At 35.3% G+C, this 22,080-nt stretch overlaps 1 pseudogene; it reads left to right on the top strand.

Moving 5' to 3' along the window:
• The first annotated feature begins 21,065 nt into the window (after positions 1–21,065).
• Positions 21,066–21,182, top strand: LOC150107546 (U2 spliceosomal RNA; annotated as a pseudogene).
• The last annotated feature ends 898 nt before the right edge of the window (positions 21,183–22,080 follow it).

Below are 22,080 nucleotides of genomic sequence, written 5' to 3'. Positions count from 1 at the left end.
TCTGCGATATGGAAACGCGTAAAAGTCTATGGATTTAGTAATAACGGTGAACATCTAAAAAACTTTAGTCCACCAATGAGAAGCAAAGGATCAGTTTTAACACAGTCTTTTATAAGACTCTACCGAGGATGACTTAAAAAAATTCTTTCTTTTCAAGTTTCTATCCCAAAGATGAAAGCTTGTTAGTGCAATAACGTATTACACTGAATGGATTGAAAGTTGAGACAACCGAAGAAAAACTTTAGTTTGTGTAATTAGAAAATTGATAAAAGTTTTCACGCGGATTTTCTTTTGTTTTCTACTTTGTCAGAAACTTCGTCTACTGCATCCATTTCCTAAGACTATTTCCGCCGGTACAAGTTGCATATCTACAGTTCCATTTGCTTTATTATCACAGAACAACAACAACAACAACTTGCCTACAAACATTCTAACTTTTGTGCCAATTAATTTTCTTGGATAACTAATACTTACTCAAGAAGCATTCTTTGAGTAGTAAGCATACGTTTACATCAATTCGTGTGTTTCAACCATCTTGCCGATTTAATACAAACTCAACGTACAAACACATTTGTTCTTGAATTTCAAATATCACGAAATGCGATGCGAAGTCAAACCTCATTGCCTTTTAGAAACGTGACTTTATCAATCCAGGCAGTGACTCGTACCGACACGTTATTTCAAGCATCGTAACACTAGTAGGACTGTGCGTGTGATACTCTCTGGTAGAGATGGAATTTGTAATGTGTAGACGGTTGCTAGTTTTGAATTCCTAGATACTGGAGAAACAGAAAATATGATATTTTTGCGCTGAAGAAGGTTGTAATGAAAACTTAGCAAGTGTATTCTCTTACAGATCTTATATTATCAAGTGTAAGCACAGATGCGAAATTATTTTCCATTTCAGAAGAAACTAGTCAGGATTTTGTTTTACCAGAATTGAAGTTATCTAATTCAATTTTTCCTAGTAGAGACGATACTGGCGATCTAATTAATTGATGTTTACCCTTCGACTAAACGATTCCAGTCGAATTGGAAAATTGTTTGCTATCTGGAATCAAGATGCAGACTGAGGAAGAACAATTGTTTAGTTTTAATTCTGACGGGAACATTATATCATGATTAAGATCATAAATTATGCAAGATTTTCAGGAAACGAAATGACAAACAGATATTTATGTAAATGATATGTCGATAGAATGTGTTAGACCAACAGAGCGAACCAAGAGTGGTTAGAAGTTAGAAACAGCTGGAGACGTTAGTAAGCACTCATACCAGAGATATGGAGATACACTTTCACTCTACTGAAGGAAAGTAGAGTGAAACTGTAGAGTGATACAGTCTCAGTCTACTTTCCTTCAGTCCCTTGTTTCAATTATCATCTCATCACATAGTTTCTCATTTGGGTGAAAAAACAGACGATCTAGATAAATTTCTCTGATTGATGGGAAGTACTCAGTCAGTTGCTATTGCTGAAAGTGTGAAGAGATATGTGTTATGCCTGGTAAATGCTCATATTCCCTTGTAGTAGCTGCTCTTGGAACTCCAGTTTCTGATGGAAATTTCCTCACCAAGTGCGACGCTGATAATTTATTATATCCAATGGTTATAACGTCTAGAATATGATGTCAGTCTGATGTGCGGTAATATCTCTGTACACTCCTGGAAAACTCCGGTTTTGCACCATTAAATAATAATAATAATAATAACGATTATTGCGTCGTTAGAATTCTTATCTGCATGGATTATGCAGACCAAGCACGACTGATGTTGACTCTTTTGATTCATCCGAACAAAATGAATAATGCAATATTTGAAAAGCTATCCAGTGACATAATATTATCTGCATCTAGGATACCTTCCTCCGTCAATGGCCTTCTGCACGTGATCCAACACTTTATTACACTTCTCATAGAATAAATATCCATTGCTGTTTTCAAACTTCACATCATACAGTAGAATGCAAACACTAGCACAGTACCTTCTACCAACGATTCTATAACAAGCCTTTAAAAGTATTTCTACAACAATAAATATAGCTGTAACAGTGACAGATCTCCATACATCCGATGGGGGTAGGATGTAGGAAGAATAAATAATAAACATTGCTAAGCGAATGCTAAGATTTTCCTGTTTTGTAAATTCTGAAAATATTTCAGTACCGCATCACCTTATCACGTCGACTCCATTTAGTAATGCTTTAATAACACACAAGCGAAAAATCAAAGGAAACATCATTACAACCTCTTCCTTCTTTCCAGTGGTTGTTATCAAAACGTTATACATAGGATTTGCAGTAAACAAAGAAATTACGGAAGACGAAGGAACAAAACCACTAAAGAACTACATTATGAGAAAGACATCAGAAAATAAAAAGGAAATGCTTGTTCACATTCATACGACTCAGAAGGGGCGAGAGAAGGATGAGAGTTTGATAAATGTATCCTCTTCGAAAGGCCTGATCACGATCCTGGAAATGTTCCGAGGCATGACCAGCATGACCTCCTATTCGAACACATCATCGTATATTCCCAGAGGAAGGAAAAACACTTAGTTTTTCACACTTGACGTTTTTAGTGGATCATTCCCGTACCTCTTAGCATTTTAGAAGTAGTGAAATCTTTGGTAGAAGTGGTCGTGTTTCAGATCGTATTCGCACAGAATTAGTAAGCCGACAAACATCCATATGCCTATGGTGGGATTCGATCCCCTAGTCTGTTGGTGGAGGCAGGTATGCTATCCATTCGGATAACCAGGTTAGGATGGGAAAAGTAGAAAAGAAAATCCATTGTGCTGATTTGTTAGTGGCTATTTCTACGCTGCACCAATCATATTATTCGATTATTATTAATATGGATTTCACCGCTCTGGATAATAGACTAGAACTCAGTATAGTGAAGAGGTTCTCTCCTAAAAGGTTTCGTTATCATGAGTGCAGAAAGATAGTTCGATGATAGAGAGAGATCATCCTGTTATTCCTCCCAGGAACTGGTTTGATCTACGTCAATATGCAGGCAGATGACCTCCTATTATTTTCTATGAAATAGATTTAAAAAGATAAATTAACGTTATTGAATATGGAATCTCGTGAATGCATAAAAATTCATTTTTAATACTCAAGTTTGACATATCGAAAAAAATTTCTTAGCCCCAACAGCCAATTTGACCACTACGTTCAGTCTTTGAGAAATGTGTGCTTCTGACATAAAGAAGTGTGAAATATCTTGCACTTCTTTATGACAGAAATGCCAAAGGTCACAGGTCAAGAAGAAAAATATCAAAATATATCAATGCATTTATCTTGTTCTTGCATTCCAATCTAGATACGGAATTAATTCAAAGCTTACTTATGTTTGGCAGGACAAAGAATCTTTCCTTGAATCATTACGTTGCAACACTGTTTCAGATATATTTGATAAAATATTTCCAAACTACCTGAAAGACCCTCAGAGTTCAATGACACTTAGAATAAAAGAAATAGCTGATTTATTGAAGTATATTTTTTTCTTTTTTTTTCGTGATATAATCAAGTAGCCAATTTTGATTTTCAGAGTTACTATGAGAAGCTGAATTTGCACACATTTCCCAATCCAATTCATCAATTCCCTAACCTGGTAGTTAAACTGCTAAAATATTCACCAATATATCTATTTTATTTACTTGTTTAATATTAAACAGATTAAATGTTTCTTAAATATTCACTAACTCAACTATTTACATCTTCAAATATTCATTGGTTTAATTATTTTAACTTTAAAGCGTCTCGAAAAAAATATTTTAACCTACTTTACTTATTCGAATATTCATGAAGCGAAATTAAACTGAGTGGGCCTTTATTCGAGATACCAACAAAGTCACCGCGTTTCCAGCCATTCCACTTCAAACGTTACAGAAACAATTCCATCATCTAGTCTTCCCCAGGAGTACTTAATGATTTCCTTCACTTTCATTAGATTTATTTTTTAGTAACTTGCTGTCAATAACAACTCTACATTCTTAATGCTCCAGATCGTTACTTTGCTGCTATCGGCATGCATTTTGGGATCAAACGAGTTTTACTCATGGCTGCGTCATGTTGCCATACTACACCATTGTTCTTCCGTCTGCGTAGAACAAGAACTGAAAACCATCACACTCCATTTTATTTGTTTCAGCCTTTCTTATGTACAACGAGGATGATTCTTGTTTCCCTCTAGCCATATCTGTTTGTTTTTCTAGGATAGTCGTGATAACCTTAGTAGTTATGTACTGTTTTTAACCCATTCGGAAGGGTATCCAACTTTGTGTCTTCGGATACACTCCCTTTGAGTCTGCAGCTGTACCGTATAGACATCTGACCAATTACGGCACCCCTGAAGAGTTATATGATCCTCCATTTTGTTTGCCTCTAGTATCGATGAGCTGTTTCGACCATTTAAATAATCATCATCTCAAAGAGCTCAATTAATATATTTTTGCTTATCATTCTATCGGGACTCTTAAATGCTGTTGCCGAACAGTTTGACTGTCACTGTTTTCCTGTTGAAAGGCCCTCAAGCAATGATCTTTACACATTATTAGACATGCAGATACTTGAACTGATGCTACCTTACCGATGGAATTAACTACTGATTTATAGGCTGATTCTGCAATATGTCGTGGAAGATTTAAAAAAATCTTTCTCCCCTTTTGGTTTTAATATTTATCATCTTAAGTATATGCTTATCGCACTTGCAATCTGTAATGATTAATTCATCTATTTAATTCACATCTTTAAATAATTTTCAACTCGAAGCGTATTCACTCTTAAATATTTCCAAATTTATCTATTTTGTTCAATGCTAACTCGTGATAGCCCCTAAGCAACGTCTTTGCTTTGTCATCAGTAGTTTGTAGATTTGAACTCTGCCAGAGTGGGAAATGTGCATAAACATTTTCCAGTTTTGAAATTTTATTTCGGCATCCAAATTTAAATCAGGCATCCAAAAAACACTTCTCCAGAAGTGTTTATTGGATGCCTGATTTGATGATGCTAAACATGAAAATCATGTTGAGCATCTAGCGAAAATAAATATCGAACTTTTCATGGGAAACGTTGATATTAAAAATCTCAATTGAACTACTTCATTTACTTACTAAAATATTAACTAAACTTCACTAGTACGTTAAGTTTCCTAAATATTAAATATCAAACTAATTCAGCTTTTCACTAACTGACATACTAACTACTGTTTTAATTAACTAGTTCTCATCGTAGCGTTAATTTAAAATCAATCCTTAGTTTTCCGTCCCGATGTCAAATTATGAGGCAGCAGCCTTCTCATTGCAGACACTTACTTGACACCATTAGCGTTGATTAATAGCAAGAAAGCTTTTCACTCTTATGACAGACTTAATTTACTTAACACTAGTACACTACAATTCACTGGGTGGAATTTCACTGTTCTCTTCGGGCTGCATCCTGTATTGTCACTTCTTCCGGCAGCAATCCCAGTCATCTGTGCTCCCGTGTCGCACACGGATGTAAGACGTGTGACGCGCGACACGAAACTCCGGATTTGGAGTACTGTCGAGTACATTAACCATCCACTGTCATCGAAGCGTTGAGGTGGAGTGGCACGTGCAGCCCAACCCTCCCTCCCTAATTCCCATCCTCCTTTTCGAACGGCTGATTAGTATTTTGCATTTTCTGTGAAACAAAAGAACACTTGAATGAGAAGAACACTTCTCTCTTTCTCACATTCAGGAAAGTGTTAAAAGTGTTATTATTTCCCCCCAAAGTATTCTCCTCATCCACAAAATTATTCTCCTCATCCTCCAAATGTTCTTATTATTCTCCAAAGTATTCTCCTCATTCTATTCTATCAGTGGCTTTAACAGGCACTTAAGCGCCCACAGTCTTCCGGTATTCGTGGACTTCCCAACTGTAATAACGAGGATAAGGCGGTTACCCCTATACCTCTAGGCATTCTTGTCTGTAAATTGCGTGCGTTCTACTGGCTGGTTTTCCTATTATGGGGAAGAAAAACCCACTTTTCGGGGAGAAAAAATCTTCTACCTCCGTATGAGACCGGCTAACTCACCTTTAGTCGAAAGAGACCAGATAAAGGTTCCTCGCGTCAATGACGGTAATCGAACCCAGGTCTTTCCGACCAATGGGCTTCGTCTATACTGACTGAGCTCCGGAGGCTCTGTATTCCCCTCATCCACAAAAGTATTTTCCTTATCCACAATATTACAACACCTGAAAGTATTCTCATTTCCAAAAGTATTCTTCTCGTCCACAAAAGTGTTATGGAATTGATGAAAAGTAGGTGAATTCTTTTTTTTATGATGCATTCCAAAATCTTAATTAAGTGTGCAAATGAAATGTTTTGCTTTGTGTGTTACGTATTCTCAGAAAGGCACCATCTTCATCATGTCACAAAAGATTGATCATTCTAATGTTTAAGTGTTACCATCAGCGTGAGTTATGTGAAAATATATCCTATAGAGACGCATTCAGTTCGCTCGGATGACATCGAAGAGTATTCGTCTACTCAGTCAGCAACAGCTGCGCTAACCAAATGGTGTGTTGAAGGATGACAAACAGCAGGAAATATATAACGAAGATCTTCACTTCGAGGATACGCTGGTAGCTGCGTTATTTATTTCATTGTGTGTTATTTTTTGTACTTTATTTAAAATGACTTTGATGATAAAATATAAAAAAAGCACGTACATTATGGCACTGATTAAAATATGAAATGAATAATGCATTTCAAAATCTTATCAGAGTTCTTGTATTATCAAAATCACATTCGTATTTCGAATCGCAAACATTTCTCGGTGGATAGAGAACAAATTAACTAATAAAGGCAGAATTGCTTTATTCGTTTTTCAATTTTAAAATCAAACAGTAATGGAAAGAAAGTGAAATGGTTAGTGGATACTTCAAAAGATGAAAGAAAATTCCTGCATAGTTTTATAATTGCTTTGTGAAATATTCTGCAGCTGTAGCCAACATTCTTCATCTAACGTAAAGCGCGAGCAAAAGACAAAAAAAAAATCGTTTGGTTATCTGCAAGTCATATCGATTTGGTAAGTAAATAAACATGCAAGGCTCAACCTGGTATTGTATTACCGTTCTTAAGTGACGCAAGAGGTTCATCAAGGTAAGTGCAATAACGTACTTTCTGTAATTGGAGAACACAAGAAGAACATTTTATAGTCGTGAAATTGACATCGTTAAATTGACATCGTTCGACATCATTGTCGAACATTACGAATGATAAAAATACTTTCAAATTCGATACATATATAAATATAAATGAAATGAAAAAATGAAGGTATAATAATGGAATACAAATCAGTATTGATTGAACAATTGAAGAAAATTGAGAAGAAGGCAATTCACCAATTTAAAATATCAATAAAGCTCTGTGATAAGAAACAAAAAATGCGTACATTTTTCTCATTTTTCATGTGTATACTATTTCAGAGATATGTTTGTTGTTTCAGCATCAGCTGAAACAACAAACATATCTCTGAAATGGTTAATAGACGATGATAGGTCAGCACATTAAGCTATAAAAAAGGTTATGCGGTTTTCATCAATTCCACAGGACGTTTTCTAACAGGATTCATTATGAGGACGAACTGTGATTCATCTGCATTGAAGTTGGCTTATCATTTCATTGTTCATCCCCTCCCACTATTGTCTAGAATGAAGATGTAGCTTTTTCGATGTTATTCAAAAAATATTAACTTATCTTAGATGCTTGACACTTATTTGACTGTTTTTGAAGAAACGAATCCACTCGTATGCAACACTGGTAAAAGGCTGTCTCCATACTGCACTTGGATGAAAATATGCACTCTCTCTATTTCTAGATCACAAAAGTCGAATCAGGAGTAATTAATGGAGCAGGTTAATGAGGTTAATTCAGTAAGATATTCATCCTAACCTGATCAATAGCTAGAAAAGTTCATATAAGTGAAGATGGGATTTTAATCCGGGTCACCACATCTTAACAATAATTTGGTATACTGAATACATACCAAGCGTTCTAACACACGAAGAAACAGTTCGTTGTCTCTGAATTAAAAGTTTGAAAATGACGCCTTTAACTTGGCTTCTCGTTTCGGAGCAACAAGTGGAATAAGAAGAAAAATAACTGCATATCAAGGGGATTTTAAATACTTTAAAATTACTGTAGCATTTACAGCATGCATATCGGAATTAAGATGATAATATCGGTTTATATGAAATGTTAAATACATTTTATAAGACCCTCTTTATAAATTATAAAGGTATGCCAACAATTGAAAGCTTCGCGTTTTCTTCAATAGGAAACAACAACAAGAAATATAATACACAGAAAGATAAAAAAAAAAAAAAAACTTTTCTTTAGAAATCAATCTGATAGAAAAAAAAGTTCAACTCTCACTATGATAATAATAGCCAGTGATATTCAAACTTAACACGTGCAATCCAAAAAGTACCACTAACCTTTTTCTTTTCTTTCGTCTTCGCAATTCTCGTGTGGAGTGCGTTCCACGGAGATTTGTAAACAGTTACTGAGTGCGAGATCAGGATGTCATCACCTCAAGAACACGATAGATGCCAACACAAAGGTCACTGTTGCCTGCAGTCTACGAAAGGAGATTAATACACTCAGCTCCTTGGAATGAGTCGTTCCTTTGTGCTCTCTGTTGTTAGTGTGTGTTTCAGATATACCGATGATCGGCTGTGTTGCGACGAGTCTATTATTCCAATAGGGGTGGAAGGGGAGATAAACACAGAACAGGAAAATATAATAATCAACAGACTTCGTTATAATTATTAGGTAACAACCACAGTGCGGCTATTATTTATGATCTGAAGGATTCTCTCTCTCTTTCTCTATCCATCTATCTTTTGATGTTTTTTTTTTTTTTTGTTTTCGAAAAGTTCTTGCTTTTTCTTAGTAATTCATACTGTTGACGTTATAATGAAAAATGTTTGGGGAGAAACGTAGAAATATTGCAAACATCGTCATAATGGGAAAGTTTCATGGCCGACCTGAGTTGGGATCACTGGCCTGAGTGTGCAATTTATCAATGCGCTGGTTCTATACTCGTAGCTAGAAGCAAGTGATGACATCAGTTCCACTGGGGAGCAGACGTCACGTGACAAAGAGTCCTCAAATTCCCAGATGCATAAACCACTTCTGTGAGCTTAGGTTGCCTGAAAATCACTTCAGAGATGACTTTCCTCAGAACATAAGAAATGACGTGTATAGGAAATAAAATATTATTCACTGACACCATCTCACGGTATGTACAGTACAATGAAAAGAGAATTCATTTTAATTTGATATTTAAAAAAGAAATTGCGAATTCTTTGTTTAGAGCGATCAAACGTGCGAATCAAATGGTTGTCACAACAACTCATTCAATAATCTCTTTGTGAAACTCTTTTACAATCAACAATGGATCCAATTTTTGTTTATTAGGTTGCCATGCCAACGTCTTGTACCATCCTATTGTTGAATAGATAAAGCAAAAGAAATGAACATAAACGATACAAAAATGCTGCAATGCAATTGGCTGTTTCCTATCGGTTTTTTAATCCCAACAACAATTAGCTGATTAAAGGGATCTCTAAACCCAGAAGAAAAACAGCCATGCTCGCACTATAAAGGCAATCATTTAGCATTTGTCCATTCTCTTTAAGGGCACTTGACTACTGACTTATAGTTTAGTGGTCTCTTATGACTGTTCTTATCTTCAGCTTTCGACTGGTCATTTCCCGAAAGTCTAAACACGATAGCAAGTGAAGAGGAGTGTGCTCCGATTACCGCTGCTCTCATCAATGGCAAAACAATGCGGGCAGTACACCCCAACACATCACCCATGTGGTTTGCAAAGAAATTACGAAGATACGCAGTAACGGGGAGAGTAAGACAGCTATCGATTGGGTGGCTGCCAAAAGACAGATGAACTAAGGAAGACGGCGACTTAGCTTTGAACTCGTGGCCTTATAAAGGAAATGGCAGATTGAAAATATTCAGACGTTCTGCTCCAGCTAGCCAAAGTATTATTATAAAAAGCAGGGAAGAAGGTTTCTCACACCAAGTTATTTCTATTTTATTTTTAATATTAGTTTGTTTTATTAAGTGTATGCATAGTTTTTGATGTAATGTATGTATATACATAAAAAAATATGAAGAAATATCTTGAAGAAAGAAATATATAATTATGGGTTGTTGTTTAATATCGTATACATTAACGAAATGAGGAAGGAAAGACTATAATGACAATGCTCTTCATAGACGACGATATATACTGCAGAAAATATTCAGTAGTGATTATATAACACTCAGCAAAAACATTTCAAATCCTTGTGTGTATGTGTGTGCGCGTGCGTTTGTGTGTGTGTGTGTGTGTGTGTGTGTGTGTGTGTGTGTGTGTGTGTGTGTGTGTGTGTGTGTGTGTGTGTGTGTGTGTGTGTGAAAGGGTTACTTCCAGCAGTTACCATCTTAAAAATAATAATTATCATTTATTTTCATAAATATGCGCTTCATACTATATATGTCCTCGCGATTAGCCTAGTGGCTTTGCGCTTCGCAACCATATGCCTGGGGAAGGGGTGTTCTAGGTTCTCCCGTCGACGACGTGAGGAACTTAAGGATTTTCCTCAGCCATAGCCAAGTTAGCCGGTCTTGGGCGTGGACAGCAGGGATTTTTCCGCCAGTTTATCTGGGGTTTTTCATTCACCAAGCAGGCAAACCGGTTTTCTGAACACGCCAGGAATACTGACCCAGCCTAGGCCTGATTCGTCAGCTTATACGGGTTCCGGAGCCAGGATAAAATTTGGGGAACTCAGATGGTGCTGTACATTCCCGTAAAAAAAGAAAAAAAAGGTGGGGGTACTGTACCATCAGAGGGTACGGAATTCTATATATTACAAATATTTTATAGGTTGATTTGTTTATTTGTTTTTTCAATGCTTCATACATTATGTTGAATTTCTCTTTATTATTTCGGTTACTAACCTATGTGAATTCTTCTTTCTTTTCTCGAACTACTTCGGCAACAAAGAAAAACTTTTGGAGCATGAACAAATAGCCTCCACTATCGACCTGGACTGGGTAAATGGACATCAGTAACAACATTAAAACTGCTGCAGTCTGTCTGGAGCCAAAGGCACCCACACATGCACAATGGAATTTTGATGTGGCTAAACAGATAGAAGAATTCGATATTTCTTACAAAATTATGTTTCTCTTTTAGACGTACAAGTGTTTCTAACATAATTTAAATAGAATTATATTGAACATATATTATTATTATTATTATTATTATTATTATTATTATTATTACCTCCGGAGACAGAGGGCGCTGTGCAGGCAGACGGATACACATACGCTGTATCGCTGCTCCTGGTTTTATAGGTTTAAAGTGTTATGTAACTCATGTTTCTAACTTGAAAGTGCTATTATTTAATTCTACTAGTCACGCTGAAGACAAGGACGTTCAAATCACCAAACTCGGATAAGTGATATTCAAATTTTCAGTGTTGGAAGATCATAGAGTGTACTGCAGTCACCAGCCAACGAAGACCAAAGGACGTCGCCATTTTAAAAGTCGCACTATAGTCACTAACGGGAAAAAAAGCTAAAGTTAACCGAGACAGCGAAGTTCAAGCAAAATGAGCTGCAACAAATGCAATAAGCCATTAAGTAATGAAGGGGACGGGCCGCAGTGTTCCAGATGTAACAAAAAACAACACTTCCACTGTTCAGGATCTCAGAAAGCACGTGAAAAGCAAAAGGAGCCGCGAAGCGTACCGAATGGCGATGTTTACAATGCCGTGAGAAAATGAAGAACAAAGAACAGACACACCAAGGAAAAGTAACGACGCACACAAAGGTAAGCCGCTTTCGGATCCTAAAATTACAGATAACTTTGATTCATTTAAACTCATGCTGAAAGACTTATTAAATGCACACATGGAACAAATTAAGAAAAAATTCGAGGAGTATGAACATTAGATACAGTTTAATAACGTGACCTCTGAAGAAATGTTAGGAACCGTGCGAGAAATAAAAACGAAATTAACGGTAGCGATAGAAACGCAAGAAACACTCCAGCGCAAAAATCAAGAATTGCAGAAAGAAGAAAACACACTCAAGTGTAAAATGGAACACATGCTACAAAAAAAAGAAAAAAAGAACTTCAAATTGAGGGAATAATGAAAGAAAAAGAAAATAAAGAAGATTTAAGCAACATAATGCAACTGATCGGCAGCAAAATTGGAATTCAAATCGCAACCACAGATATCACCTCTATTAACCGAGGCCCACGAAAAAAACAAAGAGAGACCCAACCAATCATCGCTCGTTTTACCAACAGAAGTCTGAGAGACTCCATTCTTACAGCAAGCAAGAAAACAAGGCCGACAACAACGATCCTAACTGATAAGAAACTCCCAACACCAATCTATATAACTGAACACTGGACTCCATACTTCAGAAATCTTTTATACCAAGCAAGGAAGACAAAAATAGAGAAAACCTACAAGTTCCTGTGGACAAAGAATTCCCAGATATTTATGAAAAAGAACGAAAACACTCAGTATACATAATTACAAGTGAATCCGACTTACACAGCCTACCAATATAAAACACTAACTTTTCACATCCTTAAGAATAAGATTAGAACTCATTTAAAAACTATATAATGGAGATCTCAAACATAGGCGAACATATCCAGTTAGACAACATAAAATTCAAGGTCTTTGACTCTTTGAAGAAATGGCCAGACAACATTTCCACCAACACCAACTTTACTATCGTACACACAAACATAAGAAGTATAAAAAAATATTGACTTACAGTGATAACACAGCGCAATTATACCATGATAAACATAGATGCGCTAATACTGACCGAAGTTGCAATAAACGACACAGAATTTACGCATACAACATAAATAATTACCAAACCTACAACTCATGAAGACCAAACACAAGAGGGGGTGGCATCGTGGCATTTCTCAAAGAAAAATACAATGTGACTGAAATACCAACTCACTTCGAACATGCGGAAACACTAATTTTGGAAATCACAAACAGCCACAATAGTATCAAATACACAATATACAGACCCCCAGATAATAATCCACTCAGTTTTCTTCACGAGTTAAAAACATGGCTAAGCGGCATCGAATCCCGTACAACACACAGGCTCATTCTAATAGGAGACATTAACATAAATACTCTTGACCACGCTTCTTCGACCACTAACGCATATCTTGATATACTAAGTCAGTACAACATAACCCTACGATTATCTCCCTAACAAGAGAAGAAATACTCAATAACTCACTAACAAAATCATGCGTTGATCATATATCGGCATACGGGCTCCCATCCATACATATACATCATCAGTAATTAACGTCAAAATTGCCGATCACTACTTTGTCTCAACTTCGTTTTATTACGTTTCCTACCCCCCCCCCCACTCCTCCTACCACCACAAAAATTCGACAAAACTCGATCATACTGAAGAGCATTGTCGATAACCAAGTAAAAAATACAGACATACAGACTGGAATTCCCTACTTAAAATAAACGGTCCTGTAACATTATAAGAGAATTTTCAACAAATTTAGCAGAAATATACAAAAAAGCAACAAAACCTACACAAACGAGGCGACAAACAGACAACAATCCATGGATAAATGACGACATACTAAATAATGTTACTGCAAAAGAAAATCTATGGAAAAAACTTAAAAAGTAACCCAGTAACACACATTTACAAACCTTCTACAAAAACACAAGAAATCAACTAACAACAAAAATTCGTAGGGCAAAGAGACGCTACTACTTCCAAAAATTCATGGACTATAACAACGTTAAGCAACATGGGCTACACTCAACGAATTAGTAACTCGAATAAAAGAAAACTACAGCACAAGATTTTATTGCAAAAAGCTTTGGTCAGGACACAAATCAAGAGGAACTAGCAGACTCATTCAACCATGCTTTCACAAACAACATCACACAACTCAAAAAAGACAAACTACCAACGATCAACAAAAATCTACCACCACAAAGTCAACAACAAACGATGTATTTTCCACCCATAACAAAACAGGAACTGAAAGAAGCACTCCTAACACTAAAACCAAAGACCACTCCAGGAATAGACAAAACAAGACTTACAGACCTTATAACATACTTTGAACAAATAAATCCAATACTTTTGAAACTCGTGAACATAACATTCGACACAGGCATTATTCCACATCAACTAAAAACTGCAGTAATTACGCCAATATACAAACACGGCAAAAGAAATGATACTCAGAACTACTAGCTACACTACCAGTCATCTCAAAAATTCTAGAAAAAATAACACACACCAGACTACAGAACTATTTACAGAAGCACAACATCATCTCACAAAACCAATACGGCTTTCAGAAAACACAAAGCACTATTACTTTATTAGGAGACATCGCCGACACAATAAACAAAGCTCTCGACAAAAACAAGTACGCCATTCTTATACTGCTGGACCTAACCAAAGCATTTGATATACTTGAACATGACATACTACTCACCAAACTATACTCAATAGGTATAAGAGGAACGCTGCATACATGGTTCAAGAACTACCGCTCAAACAGAACACAAGTAATAAAAATAGGTACATATCACAATCGTAGTATACAAAGAAAACACGGTGTACCTCAAGGTGCCACATTATTACCCACTCTATTCAACATATACATTAACGATGTTCATAACATATCCATAAGAAGTCAAATATTTCAATATGCAGATGACACTGCACTACTAGCAATCCACACAGACATAAACACAGCTCACTGCAAAGCACAACAAGACCTAAATGAAATCACAACATACTTCCACCAAAATGCAATTCTAATCAACTGCACCAAAATACAGATGTTGATAATACAAAACGCAAAAATCATACGCCCCGCATCACCATCGATACATTGTCACACACATACCGCTGCATTAACAACAAAAATACCTGCAAATGTTCCGAAATCAAACCTGTAACACACGCAAAATACCTCGGTCGCTATATAGATTCCCACCTTAAATGGACAAAACATATAGAATAGCTACACACCAAACTACGGATCATCGCAGCAAAACTCTTCCAAGGTAAAGACATTATTCCATCCAACATAAAAAAAAAAACTCCTATATCACGGTATCTGCGAATCCCTACTCAGATATGAAATAACAGTCTATGCAAATACATCAAACAGCCACCTAACAAATATTAGAAACACTACACAGGAAAATCGTGTCAACAGTGATCTGGACACCTTCCACGCAACAACCAATATCCGACAAGCACATGGCGATACACAGAATTTTGAGCATTAAAAACCTGAAACACTACATGACATTAACAAGGAATTACTTCAACATCACCTATCGAAACAATAGAGACACATATCGTATAACACGACCTACAACAACTCTCTACCTCCCTAAACCCTTCAACAACTCATACGGTTCTTTTGTGAGGTCACATCACATACCTACGCAACTCAACAACCTACCAAGAAATTTAAAACACATAACTGCAGAACATTAAAACACGAACTTTGGAAAATATACCAACAAAGTTAAGATACTCTTCTTCTACGCGTTATTCCCGCTTCCTATGCAGGGTCCGCGTGTTACTTAGATGCGACTTCTTGTTAGTACTACTCCCAACCGAAACGTCGCCTGGTCTGCCGCTAGATGGGATATATTTTTTTGACTGTAGAGGCGTATATTCACGGGGTCGGTTTGCCTGCTTGCGGGATGAAAAACGCCAGATAAACTGGCGGAAAAAACCCTACTGACCGCGCCCAGGACCGGCTAACTTGGCTATGCCTGAGGAAGATCCTCAAATTCCTCACGTCTACAACGGGAATCGAACCTGGGACACTCCTTCCCCAGGCATATTGGTTGCGAAGCGCAATGCCACTAGGCTAATCGCGTGGTCTAACAAAGTTAAGCTACTATTAACCCTAATATACACATCGCAAATCACTAGCATCCAATGCCTACATCCCATACATTAACAGTAGCAACAACATAAATAGTGAAGGCTAAATCCCACGCTCTTCATAAAAGCTAACCCAAGCTTCGAAGTAGGTGGGATTAACTTGCCTCACTCATCTACAAGTAATCCTTATAAACAAATGCAGAAATTTGTTTGTATAATCACTCTTTCTCAAACTTTAAAAAAAATTATACAAAAAATTCTGTATAATCTTCATTGTTAATATTAGAAGAACATGTGTTGTAAATACATAATATAAAGGCAAAAAAGTATTATTAAAATTTTAATTGAAATCCAATGTAGAAATTGCAGCACTTAGTGCTGAACTCTGTAAAATTATAAGTGCAATGTCACACAAGATGTTTATTGTATGTATAAATATTTTAGCAATCAATAAATTATCATTATTATTATTGAAAAAAAACCCTCAGATAAGCTTACATATAAGCTTCGAGGATGAAAGCTGAGAAATTACTTCTCATCCAAAAAAAAAAAAAAAAAGTATGTATCACATATAACCAAATGCATGTAATGTACGTATCACAAGTAAACCAATGTATGTAATGTAAGTATCATATGTAAACAAATGTAAGTAATGTATCATATGTAATCAAATCTATGTAATGTGTGTAATAATTGTAACAAATCTATGCAATGTAATAAAAAAATATAAAAAATAAATGTAAATCATGAGTTTACACTGTATATTTGTGAGAATTAGGAAATATAATATTTTGATTGCACATGTGTAAATATTGTTGTATAATCACACCTTTTCAAATTTAAAAAAAAATAGTAAACTACGACATGTAATATTATACAACTTATGTAACTCCGAACAATATAATTGTAAGTTATTACTCTGATTGTTATTTAAAAAAAACAAAACAAAAATGCTATGTTATCATCATTACTATTTAAATCTCATTATATGTAGCACAAAGTGCTGAACCTTGTAAAATAATATACTGAATAGATGATCATTGTACATATGTAAATATCTGAGAGAACAAAAAAAATATATTATTATGATAACCACTACATGACAGGAATTGTCACTAGTGATATATGGATGTGAAAAATTCCAATCATGTAGTGGTTATAATAATAATATGATTAATAACAAAGATGGATAACAACTGAAATGAAGTTTATGAGAAAAACTGCAAAGTATACTCTATTTGATCACAAAAGAAACGAAGAAATTATGAAAGAATTAAACCGGGAATCAGTAATGGAAAAAAATAAAAATATATATATAAACATAAATGGATGGAACACGTTGAAAGAATGAAAACAGGACGATTATCAAAACAAGCAAGCCTTAAATTACAAACTATTAGGAAAAAGAACGTAATAAAAAAGAACGAAAAAGAACGTAAAAAGAACGTAACATCGAATGTACATACTTTTTTGTACAAACATTTAAATCGGCACGCGTATCTTTATGATTTTGTCATTTTTGAACGATGTATGAAAAAAGAATTTGCAGGTTAAGTTCATGAATTATTTTGATGATTGTATCGGCTCGAATTGCGTCAAGTTATCATGATTCAAAAGAATAATTTTCTCATAATATTCTTATTGTTTTTCACGGTATTGTGATAAAATTCATCTGTAACGTTTATAACTGTGACTAGTACATGAACCTTTGATCAATGCACATTACTAATTAATGGCACCAACTCCTCGTTCAGATGACGTCAGAAAGGGTTCGTATGTTATTAAATAAAACAAACCTTTGGTTTACACGAGCATAAACCCATAAATAAATAAAGTAAAACGACAAGTCTGATTCTAGTCATGATGCAATGATGCAAATAATCGTATAAGTTTTGTGACCTTTCAAGGTATAATAAAGTTATTACTATTAATATTTGGTGTTTTATATAATTGCTAAAAATTTTAAAAATCCAAAAGAGATTCTTGAAATTTATGAATAAAAGTTTTTTATATTAATAAAATTTTAACTACTTTTAGAAATATACTTATCTTATATATTCCATACAGAGATCAGGAAGTTAGTTCACTTTAACTGGTTTTATGTCGCCTTCTACTTTGATATGTTTTCGTGCTTCAAGTAACTCTAGAACATCCAAAAGAAATCTTCAAATAAAAAAAAAAATATATATATATATATATTTATTTTATAACAGAAATCCAAGAATACACAAATAACTAGGATATCTTAAAGAAAACGCAAAATAAAAAAAAATTGTAAGCACAACATATGGATGTTAAAGATTCGTTCCAATAAACAATTCAAAATTGAAAGCGCACACTATTGAAACTCTAAATATATGACTAAAACAACCTACTTTTTGGAACACTAACAGGAAATTCTTCAAGAACATTTCCTTTTAGAGTGGTTCGTTCTTTGACACTTTCTTTCCAAAATTTATGAGGCACATTTATTTCTCTCCTTCACCGACTTCCTGGTAAAGAATGCAAGCTAAAGTTATATAAAAAAGAAAACATTCTTACATCACAAAATATTACACTTATCCCCCCCCCCCAAAAGCAAACTTTTATGGCAATATTTTAAAAAGAAAGCAACCAACTATGTGAGTGCTTTGTGAACACGATCATATTGAAGAAACATAAGCGAAATAGTTAATAAAAATAAATTATGTTTAAGAAGCACTTACGCTGATAATATCTACCATACAGGCAATACACTACCTCCTCCCAAATAGCCCATTGCAGCAATAAGCTACGATTCTTAAGTTCAACAATAATATTAGAAGATAGCTTAAATGACACCCATTATATACGCTAACATTAATTAAGATCCCAAGTGCGTGTGTTATTATAGGTAATTCTGTTAATGCACACCAAGAAAACAAAACATACTCATGTCTCCATTTAATGCAGCCATTTAAATAAGCTGAGATCACGCAGAATGGCCTCATTTGCTTTGGAAAGTACTTATTAGCTTCAAAAACAGAGAAGAAAACACGTTTAGACAGGTATGGAAGACGAGAATAATCAGGCTGTCAATACAGTTTGCGTAATAATAGTCAAATGGCCACGAGCAAGATCTGAACAGCTGCAGTTAGCAATAAAAAATTATACTTCTCCGGAACTTCTCTTTATGGCCGACCATTTCATTGCGAATTCCAAAAGCTGATCACGCCCCCTATGAGCTGCTGCTGTTTTTTTTTATTTTCTTCATTGTTCATGACGCGTGCTTTGAAATCTAATTGTTGTGCTGTGTGACGTTTGAAAGCTACAGCGAGAGACTGCAAGCACGCGGTACTTTGTCAGTACGGTTGAAAAGTATTCATTTAATACTATTAAGCATCTTTTTAAAACTGAAATGAAACTATTCTAAAGGGATTGCAAAGGAATGAAATTGTTTGTCGTATAAATATAGAAACTGCTTTATTATTATTATTTACTTCACTTCTCCTTGAAATATTATTAAACTTTCGAGTACTATCTGAAGGTAGTGTAAAAGTATGTTATAAAGTGAACATGAAGGCATTTATATGTAAATATGTTTAATATAGTCTGGAGAAGCCTACGATGAAGCAAAAATACAAATTAATCGAATCACATCCTTACCAACGTCTTAAGATGAATTAAATTGGTATGAGAATAACTGCAAGTAATTCTAGAAACTGTTTAAAGAATTAACCTAATAAATAAAATTAAAGGAGGTGCTCTTTTCTGTCTATTATCTATCTCATCGCTTTATTTTTTTTTCTCTGTCTGAAAGCTATTGCTCTCATCTAACTGCCTAATACAATGCATTTCATTGTTTAATCATCTCACCTCTGTCATACTTTTAGAGTTAGGGGAAAGAAATCTTCGTTATTTTACTTGGCCAACATCTTTCAGGTCTTTAGAATTTTCCCTCATTTTTTTCCTTTAAAAAGCAGTCCTTACATACTTACTCCATTAACTATGTCATGAAACCTTCCACACTTTAGTCTCTTCAGACGCCATTGAAATTTTAATGTTCCTGCGCACAAAACCTTAAGACACTTTTATTGTTTACGCAAACCTTGTTCCGAAACGCGTGTCACGAAAAAGAGCTTTGTTAACATAACCGTTTTGCTGCGAGTTAAAATTATTTAGAAAAAGGCATAGTTAGAAGATCGTTTTCTTATTTGAACGTCAGAGTCTCAAGGCAAAAAAAAAAAAGTAATTTTGTTGACGGAGTTTTGAAAATATAGTTAAGTGGCTAAATATCAGCATAGTATATGTTTGTTGAAAAATAAATTAAAAAGTTATTTTTAACCAGGGGTAGTTAAGCGAATGGTTTCACTGCTAATCCAGTTTCTTAGAAATATATCTCGCATCAAAGTTCAGTGAAATTCGTATGTTATCAGTGGCATTATGATCACTATTCGATATTACGGTTTCCTAGAAACTTTATGTAATATTGAATCACCGTTAAGAAATTAAAAATATGCATTATTTAAATAAGGGGATATTAAATCCCACATTGTTTTAAAACCGAATAAGAAACTCAAAGATCGGAATCAAAGAGTTTCATGCCGAATATAGTATAGTAACTATAAAAGTATCAGCGAATGTGTTGTTTAATATCCCCTTATTTAAATAATGTTTACATCGCTGAAATGAAGCCTATTGGCTCTTTATTTTAAATAATAATATGCATATTTTTATCAGATTGGTATTGGAAGTTGATATTTCCCCTTTAAATGTCGCTTCTCTGTGTAGACGAAGAACTTTACACTATAGTTGATAAATTGTTTCATAGACATGCACAGAATTGTATGCGTAGTCTTCTAAATTCAATAAATCGCTTATGAATACTTATAAAATTAAAATTTATATTAAGGAAACAAACGGAACTGAAATAGTAAAAGTTATTAATTTTGTATTTAATAAATTATTAAAAAATTTAAGAAAATTCATAGATTTCTTATATAGTATATTTTTTCCGACATAAAATAAATATATTTTCTATCTAAACGTTACTGAATGTCCAATGAAAAAAAATCAAGTTCATCCAAAAAGTATTTAACTTACAAAGAATTTATTGGTTCTCGGCCGTTTGGCTTAGATAAAGTGTATAGTTTCTGTTCTTAACCGTTAATATCGGTACGAGTCCCATCGGGTTTCACGATATTTAACCGGAAATTTACAGAACTTCGTAAACCCCGGACTGGGGAAATATCAAACACTTGGTGGTGGGAATAGTTAGGCTCCCCCCATCTGATCGTGCCCTCCATTCTGCCGCGTGTGTGTACCCTCGGAATTGAGGTTGACGCCACGATACCGGCAAGGGCGATGGCGAAGAGAACATTTTTGGATTTACCCCTTATGGGGGAGGAAGATACCAGGTAGTGACCAAAAATATGGAGACCAGAGAAAAGCTTCTCCAAGGGTTTGACTGTGGTAAAGTAAAAGTATCTCCCTTCATGGGTGGGAGCATCCTGAGAACCCTTAAGATAAGATACCACGATTTTCCCTAGAATATGCAGAGAACAACGATATAATTCATAGCGTATTCTCTAAGTGGGGAATTGTACGGGAAATCCAGGTTCACAATGACGCCGACAATCCTGAGTGGAAGTCAGGGGAGGTAACCATCTCTCTTGAAATGAGGACCGAAGTTCCTAACTTTGTCCTCATAGGATCTGCCCGGGTAATGGTAAATTACCCAGGCGTCAAAAAGCAATGCTTTAGATGTGGTGCCTGCAATCATCTTGGGGCAGACTGCCCTCGCATAAAATGCGAGAACTGCCTAAAAATTGGCCACAATCAAGATCAAGAAAAATGTGAGGCAGCTTGTTTGAAATGTGGGGTCACTGACCACAGAGTCGACACCTGCCCATCCAGAACCCTCGCAGAGAGGATGGGTGGTGCAATCACATCAGCAACAAAACCAAGTAATGAAAAGGTCACAACACAGGAAGAGTTTCCGCCTCTTGAGGCCACTCCTGATCATGCCGCCATGTCTAAGACAACAAAAAGGTCCCGTAAGGGAGGGAAACCTACCAGAATTGCAGAGACCAGCAATACGATCCCAACAGAAGAGACTGACAATGCA

This window comes from Typopeltis vanoorti, chromosome 4 (genome assembly GCF_054136105.1).
Source record: "Typopeltis vanoorti isolate ZY-2024b chromosome 4, IOZ_Tvanoo_1.0, whole genome shotgun sequence".
In the NCBI taxonomy this organism is placed as follows: domain Eukaryota; kingdom Metazoa; phylum Arthropoda; class Arachnida; order Uropygi; family Thelyphonidae; genus Typopeltis; species Typopeltis vanoorti.
This window is presented reverse-complemented; position numbering and strand designations above follow the sequence as displayed.